Source organism: Sceloporus undulatus, chromosome 5 (genome assembly GCF_019175285.1).
Source record: "Sceloporus undulatus isolate JIND9_A2432 ecotype Alabama chromosome 5, SceUnd_v1.1, whole genome shotgun sequence".
NCBI lineage: Eukaryota > Metazoa > Chordata > Lepidosauria > Squamata > Phrynosomatidae > Sceloporus > Sceloporus undulatus.
Genome location: NC_056526.1, coordinates 98,517,557 through 98,526,659, shown reverse-complemented (window position 1 = coordinate 98,526,659; position 9,103 = coordinate 98,517,557).

Genomic DNA, 9,103 nt, shown 5'->3' with positions numbered 1-9,103 from the left:
TGAATTCCGAAGAAAATAGATATCTGCTTCATAGATTATAGTAAATCCTTTGACATATAGACCAGGGGTTGGCAACCCCCGGCCCGCGGGCCACCACTGCCGCCACCACCGCCTCCTGGGCCTGCGAGCTCCTCCCAGGCCTGCCGGCCCCAGGCCTCTCCTTCTGAGGCCCCCTCAGAGGCCGGGAAGGAACAGCAAGCACCCGCACGGGTGTCCTCCTCCTCTTCCCGGCCTCTAGGGCCTCGAGGCCCCTCAAACATGAGGAGCCAGCGAGACGCCTGCGTGGGTGTCCCCCTCCTCCTTCCCGGACTCTGAGGGCTCGAGCCCTCAGAAGCCCAGAAAGGAGCTGGCGAGGATTCCCGCCGTTTTCCCCGCCTCCTTCCTGCCTCTGAGGCCTCGAGGCCCCTCAAAGCCGAAGAAGGAGCTGGCGAGGACGAACCCGCGCGGGTGTCCCCCGCCTCCTTCCCGGCTCGAGGCCTGCGAGCCCCTCAGAAGCCAGGAAAGAATCCATCTAGCATGAACCCTCCTTTCTTTCTACTTCCCTACACCTTTCCTAGCATTTTGGGTTTTTTTTCCAATGATGTGCCTTCTCATGATGTGACAGAGTCTACACCTCAGTTTAGTCATCTTGCTTTCAGGGAGGGATCAGGGAGAGATCAAGGACCCATTTGCCTTTTTGGCTGTCCATGGAATCTTTACACTCTTTCTCCACACACATCTCAAATGAATTGATTTTCTTCTATCCGCTTTCTTAACTGTCAACTCGTGATTACATGGTAATAAGAAACAAAACAGCTTTAGCTCTCTAAGGTATGTTACACATATGTTACATGTCCACACCAGCTAGTATTTCATGATGAAAACCAAAATATGTGGCCAACAACATCAGAATATGATCAGGAGTCAAAATTATTAATAATAAGAACATATAAGCTAGAGGCTACTGTTACCCCAAGATGGGGAGGGACCTGAGGGTTCCTGTCAACTGTGTCAGCATCGCTCTTAAATGCTAGAGAACTGTTTAGCTCAGGAGGCTGTGAGAGGCTAGGAAACATAAGCCTTGTTTTACCTGGTATACAAGTACTAACTGCAGTGGACCCCAGGTTTGTGTGAATAAAGAAGGTTTTATTTGGAAATATGCAACATGCAACCAAACACATGATAATAATTAAACAGAACACCTACAGAGCTAGCCAGAATAGATATATGGAATCGGGATAGAGGGAGTAATATCTACCTGTCCTGAGAAGGAAACCATGGAAAGTAGGGTGTGGCTCAAACAGCATCTGAGGGCACAAAGTAAGTGGAAGAGGCTCTCTGTGTATACACAAGGCTAGAGCTGATATATATCTGAAACCCTAGTTCCATTGGTGCTAGGGACTGAGTGCTATCTTACAATGTAACAAAGAGTAGGTGGTCTTTACAGGAAATCTACATTGGGTTCTGGAATGATTAACTCTTTTAAAAACTTTGGAGTAACAAATACATTGATTGGATTTAGGACAATCACAAATGGATCTGTAGGGACTTGGCTGAGAGTGGCAGCAGGTAGGTAGGAGAATGGTTAACCTGCCTTTGCCTTGTCTCCAGTGCAAGAAGACATGCAGAAAAATCTAGGGGAGAATGGAGTAAATAGTCCAAACCCATTTAAACTTTATCATGGTATTACCTGGATCCTTCACATGTCTTCAGTCAATGTGCCCTTCCCATGGCAATGTTTCCTTGTGTTCCAAAGGTCATTGTGGCCCATTAAGAACATGTCTGCTCCAGATTATGAAATGGGAAAGGTGTAGGTTATGCTGAGGAGGGAGCAAGCTGTTTTCTGCTGCGCTCCAGAGAGTAGACCTGGAACAATGGATGCAACAGCAGGAAAAAGAGATTCACCTCAACATTAGGATGAACTCCTGACAGTAAGGGTGTTTGACAGTGGAACAACTCCTCGGAGTGTGGAGTCTCTCTCCTCATGGTCTTAACGAGGCGGGATGGCCATCTGTCGGGAGCTTTGATTGAGATTTCCTGCATGGCAGGGGGTTGGACTGGATGGTTTCTTGCAGTCTGTTCGATTCTATGATTTCTCCTCCCCTCTCCTCTTCCTCCTCCTGAGTCAACTGAGTATCTTGAGCTTGAAATCAGTTTTGCAGCAAACTGAACTAGGTTAAAGGGCAAAGGGGGTGAGAGGAGGAAAGAGAAGCTGAGGCTTTTAAAAAGCGGATGAAAGTGGGACAGCAAGGATTAATCATGACTAACACTGGCAAATCAGGGCAGTTGGAGGTATGGCCCCTTTGCCCACACAGGACCCCCTTACTGCAGCTTGCAAGCCATATAGCATAAAAGGCCTACAAAGCTGAGGCGGAGGTGACCTATTCTTTTTTGGATGAAGCCATCCAAAGCATTCAATGCAGAAGCAATAGACAGCAGAAGGGAAAGAAAAGAACCCCAGTTAGATGTGTGGTGGCAGTAGAAACAGTTGGGAGGGAGATACTGATTTCGATGCCACCACCACTCCCAGAATGACTCACTCATGCACACAAAGGGGCTTTTATGCTGAGGTCTCCTCCAGGTCCCAGTCAGCTTCAATCATTTTCTAATAAGCTGGGCGATTCTGCTGACGTGTTGGCACAAGAAAAACGAGGAGGCCGGAAGGACTTGTTCTAATTTCAGAGCCTGCCTCTCTCTGTCACAATCACTTTTGCGTAAGAACAGAGAGATCACAGAAGATGAACTTACGAATGACAATGGCATCCCCACATTTTCAACAACAGTCTCCAGTCTTCAGTTAAGCTTGAATGTTGCAGGCCATGCTCAGCAAGTCCACAATAATTGGTTTCATCCAAGAAGCCTAGAGTTGAGGCAACTGCTCTCTTCAACACATTGCCCAAGAATGGTAATAGAGAGACTGGGTCTTAATTTTCTCTCCAGAGGATCTAATTGACTGGTGGGAGATGGCAAGCTGATGTAGATTCATTTTCATGAGGTTCCCACGTATGGGAGGAGGAGTGGGAGTTTCAATCACACCATGTTCAGCAAATAAATATTCAAGGTAGAGAATAGATTAGTAAATAAAGTGACAAGAAGTTAAAATTGCAGTGATTTAATATGGGGGGAAGGGTCATGGGGAATAAAAATATATGTATGAAAGAAAGGAAGCTCTGTAAAAGTGGATCAGAGGTCACATAAGATGGAGGACCACTCAGTGGTGAGACGTAAGCAGCCAATATATTAGTACAAAAAACTAATAATCAATTATACCAAAGAATTTAAGATACTTGAAAAATATGACAAAGTGTTAGTGTGGAATGGGCCAGAAACCTGCGCTAGAAACGGGGCAACTTATTAAAATATGGCTGTAATTGGAAAAGGGTACACAAGTCTTACGAAAGTGATGACATCACATATATGAGTAGATTAAGAAGTAGTGGTAACCTAGCAGCAGCGAAATACACAACAGAAAAGAAGAAAAAGGTTTGCTGGAACTTTGAAATCATGCTGTTTAAAAGATTTGTAAAGTTGCTGGTTCTTATGTGATCTTGAATACATTGTGTAAACAGTTATTCTAAAATGTGACTTAAACAGCAACAAATTCCAAAAGTGACTGCTTGTTTAGATCCACCCATGTGAGTGTTAGTAATCTGCAGACCACATTTTGCTGGAGCCCAAATATTTAGAGCATGCAGAAGATGCAAATAGTTAGGGGAGAGTGCAATTTTGTGATTTTTCAGGAATACCTTTCCCATTGGGTCCCCATCTTGTAGGCAACCAGGGTAGAAACCACAAAAATAGATGGCAGACATTTTATGGTACACACATACACATACATTTGGGGGGGGAGAAAAAGAGAGAGAGAGAACTGTGGAACAGACAAATCTTCAAGAATAGCATCAATAACTTTGTTACCTCACAAGATGCGGACAGACTAGGGTAGCAAGTGCCGCCTCCGCCTCCCCATTTGTTTTTTACCTATCATACAACTGGACACTCAAGCAGCTTGCAAAGCAAAAGAACCAAGAAAAAAGAAGATGGCACGGCTGAAATCATCATTCAACTTAGATGTTCCTTCAGGCGGGTATGTGGGTTTCTGGGTGTTCTAAGAACAAACTGGTGTCAATTTAACTCCGTCTCTGTTTGCATTTGACTTAATAGTATTATCCCTGCATTCAGAAATAAAGACATGAAAGTCACTTAAGGAAATGAACGTGTGGCCACATAAAGTGTGACAGACTCTGTTTCACTGAAAATCGGTCAAATCCCATTGTGGGTTTACAGCCTTTGGATTATAAGAAACAAAGACTGTTATTTCCCACTACCTTTCTGATTAAGATAAACTTTTAATTCTGGCAGGATGCCCAAAGCTCACTGTTATGTTGTCGAGAGGCTTTTGTTTGCCATACACCTGAAAGGTGGGCCTATGGCAGTGCTTCTCAATTATTTTCTGTCATGCCCCCCCCCAGGAAGAAGAAAAACATTCGCGCCCCCCGCGCGACTGAAATAGTATCATTGTCTATAAAAATTGTTCTAAGAACCTCTGCATACAGAAGCCTCGCGCCCCCCCTGGGGGCCCGCCCCACTATTTGAAAAGGCTGGAGACAACATGCAGCCAGAAAGTCATGTGTGCTACTGAGCCGTCTGACTCAAGATACTGTCTTTCCAAGTCTCCTGGTGAATGACCCTTAAGAACCTGGGTTGAGGAAGCCCTTTCACCAGATGGTGCTCAACAAAGTAACTACCAACAAAATAATCAAATAGTTTCCTTCCAGCCCGCGTCCCCTAAGGTTGAGCAGCCCTGTTGCAATCAGAGAAGAATGTTTTAGAGCCTCTGGCATCAGTGTACCTCTTATATAGATGAGGCAAGAGACTTTTAATGTCATATTGGGAGGGGGCAACAAACCCCCACGTTTTCACACATATAGATATGCAAGAAGACTATACAACTTACACAAGTCCTGTTTGCCTTGTTTCAAACTCTGAAAGAGTTTGGCTATGACATCATCTTTCCTCTGTATTAAGTATGAGAACGAATAATTCCTTCTTAGGGACAATCTCTCAGAAACCTTCAGTTTCCTACTAAGTTCGGAAGCTCAGACCAGTCATTTCTGCCATGGCCATCTTATTCTCAGCAAGGAGAGCAAACAATCCTACATATATCCCATGTCGACCAAGGTCCTGTTCCCTTTCTTGGCTATGTGCCCTTCGCTCTTTGCCTTCGGCTCCACTTAACCCAATTTCAGTGAGTCATCTCTTTTGAGGGTTTTGGTAAAGCTGGAGTTATAATTTGGAGTCAAAAGATTCATTTAATAAAACCATGCCTTCCCGTGTTTCCTCAGACATAAATCCATCAAAAACCCGTGTGATCCTTCAATGTGTTTATTATTTGTTCACACAGTGTTATGCACTTGATAAATAAATGCAAATCATTTCTTCACCGCTTTTGTTTCCTTTCCTCCTGGTTTTCTCCTCCTGGCTTTCCTTCAACCAGATTTCTGGTTCTTTTTGTTTGATTGTACCGGAATATTCACAGGGGTTTCTGATTCTATGATTTCTTTTCTTTATCAAGTTGTTTATTGTAATATCTTAAATATTCCCTCCCCTTCTCTTAGTTCCTTCCATTCCATCTCCACTGATCACACTTCATCCAGTCTCATGGACATTTTTGAAACTGAATTTTCCCCATTGAGCCTTTGTTGTTTATTATTTTCAGGAGTTATGACCACAATGATAAATGAGCACTATTACACTAGTTAAGGATAGGTTCATTTTCTTTTAGGGCAAGTTTCCTCTTTTCCTTGCTTATCCTGTTAAATCTTGCACCTGGAAACAATATCTGTGTTTACCTGTCGCATCGTTACTGACTTCCAGCAGTAGAAACACACAGGCAAGTAATGGTGTCATTCCACTTCAGAATATAATGTTAAAAATAAACCACCTGGAAAAATGTGGAAATTAGAAAGTCCTTCAGTAGTTCCTGGAGTTTTATAAAATATATCAGTACAGCAAAACACATAATTGGATACAAAAGTAAAATTGGTTGGTACAGACAAAACTCCAAAATTCTCTCGGTAAGAGATTATACACGTTGATGAACTTACAGCTAGCAAAATGCATGGCTCTCATTTTCACTGCTAGGTCTTCTTTAAATAAAACACCAGAATGAAAGTCATTGATTTAAAGGAAAAAATTGTTCCACAATTGATTTTTTAGAGAAGATGCTTCTTGGTAGATTGGCAAAGAGGATGCATGTGATTTGGTGTACATAAAAATGTTCGGCTTATGCTCAGAGGCACCGACTACTTCAGGGTTCTCTTTCTCCACCCTGACTGACTAACGTTTGGATGCATCCATTGCTCCGGGTCCTAGTCTCTGGAGCAGCAGAAAACAAGCTTGCTCCCTCCTCAATATGACATCCCTTCAAATATTTAAACAGGGCTATCATATCACCTCTTAACCTTCTTTTCTCCAGGCTAAACATACCCAGCTCCCTAAGGCGTTCCTCATAGGGCTTCATGGTTTCCAGACCCTTCACCATTTTAGTCACCCTTCTTTGGACACGCTCCAGTTTCTCAATGTCCTTTTTGAATGCAGAGGAAAGAAAGAACAGCTTTACAACAAAGCCTTCTTTCCTTATACTTTATCACACTTTGTACCTCTTTGTATCCATTCCATGCACCTTCCCACAGCCCAACTCACCTTCTCTTCCCTCCTTTAATTTTTCTTAGTTTTCTTGTGTTTTCACAATTCCTCTTCCCCTTAGCCTTCAACTGTACCATGAAAAGTGAATAACTCCAATATTCCTGATGTTGCTGGCCTGTAGGTCTAATAGTCCTGTCAGTTGGCTATACTGGCTAGGGTTTATGGGAGTTGTAGTCCAATAACATCTGAAGGACCACTATTGAATCCACCCCTGTTTTAAACAGATGAATTATGTCAGAATGTGAACACAAGACTGAACGAGTAATTGGGGGAATATCAAATGCTATACCAATGTGCTATGGTTGATAACCGATAAGAGATTAATCGTCCATGATAGTGTCTTAGTATAGAAGTATACACAGCAAAGAATGCAGAACTACAGTTGAAAACAACTGCTCTATGTCAATTTACCCCATGATTTTACCTCTCATTCTAAAATACTTAATCCTAGTCAATTCTGGCCTAAATTCAATTGTTAGTTACACCTAGAGATGACCCACTAAGTCAATGGAAACTTAGATGTTTATCGCACACATTATTTCCCCCGTTATGGGAATGGGAAGGGTCCGCTCAGGGCCACGTGCAACCGAGAAAAAACAGATTTTTAAAAATATAATCTTTATTGTCATATATAAAAAAGAAATCAGATACAAATAAAATGTTCATGACTGCTCAGGAAAAAAAAAGATTTTATCGCGCAGCAAATCATCCTTAAAATGGCCCCATTCTGTCCTCCGGTGCCAAGCCATCCCCATTCAGTGCTGAGGAGTGAAATTTTGGTTGGCCGGAGGTCTTCCGACCCAAAACTTTGAAGTGCCTCAGCACTGAATGGGGACAGCTTGGTGCCAGGGGACAGAACAGGTCCATTTGGAGGATGATTTGCTGTACGATTTCTTGGTCGTGTGTGTCCCCGAGCATCCCCTTCCCGTTCCCATAATGGGGAAAATAACGTATGTGATATGCTTCTTTGTAAAACAACACTTATGTAACCTGCGTAAACTGAGAGTCAATGTGGTGTCCCTGTCTGTGATCTGCCCTGCCCTGCACATATGAATGAGGGGATGGGGCCACCATGGATATGACAGCAAAGGCAGGACCAGCCAGAGTATTCCTGCACACTTCTGCCTCACAGAGTTGATGATCACATACAGGGGAATCCTTGAGAGGGAAAGTCACATATTCTGTTTCTTCTCCATGTTAGAGTTTGATAAAATTTTGGGAGCACGGGTCAGAATGTTGGTCACTAGCTTTTATCGAAGGAGTCAAGTATTATGTGGGTGGGTGGGTTTTCAAAAATAAAGTTAGTGTTTCAGCCATTCTGGCCTTAAACTGGAAAATCAACATTATTCTAACTCTAGGCTATATAAATACTACATGAAGGGGAGCAAAAATGAAAGCAAAAAAGCCCTGCTGTAATTATTTGCACATAGTCATGTCAGTTTAATTAAGCTTCATGCTGCTGCTTGATCTCTGAAATGGGAGCAGAAGTCAGTCTAAGCATGAAGGAGTGCTTAATGCCTTTCACACCTCTCATTCTCCTGCATATACAAATCCCAGTATTTCCCCCCTGGTGGAGATCCCCCCCCCTTAGAACAGATCAAAAGAAAAATTATCAGTATCTGTCTGCCCTCAGACTAAAGAAGCCAGACTTCTAACAACTTAAAGCTGGAAAAGGCACTGGGATGGGGAGCTGGGGCAGGGAGAGATGGAGAAAGACAACTCCATGAGTATGTTATAATTGTCAGATTATGGAGGAGGAAATTGCTGTTTGAGCACCCACAGATTCTTTGAAGGTAGGGTGGCAAGACCTGGGGATGGAAGCCTTTCTTGATTGGGTTTTGTCCAGCTCCAAGGCTCGAAGGTCACAGACCCCTTGGTCTTATGGCTCCAGCTCTGAAACAGCATCCTTTTGTGTTGTGCAACTGATGGTTAAAGGTGACGCCCTTTAAAACACAAGGACGCATGAATGCAAAATTTTGGTCATTAACTGAACACACATGGAAGCCAGAAATTGGGGGAGGGAGTGGGAGACATCTCTATAAATGCTGTTTTAAACAAAATCTTTTAGACCATGTAAACAAAATATGGGAAGGATCCAACTGAAATTGAACACTTCTAGAAAACTTTGATTTCAATGTTGGGTGGGGGGGAGTATTTTTAAATAACAGTTAAGCTCTCTATGGAAGCCATATTATTTAAGTGCTTGACTTTGGCACAACTGGTGTCCTGATCCGCAGTGATTACAACAACAGTGTTGTGTCAAACATCAGTAGCTTCCAATAACCAAGAGCTCCCTTACAACTCTTGCCCTTTTTATCTCTGCCTGGCAGCATAAGTGATTACTAATTGCCCTTAGTTAAGTGATTACTAATTGCCCTTAGTTAGGCTTGCGAGAAGAGTTGGGTCCCTAACCATGCAT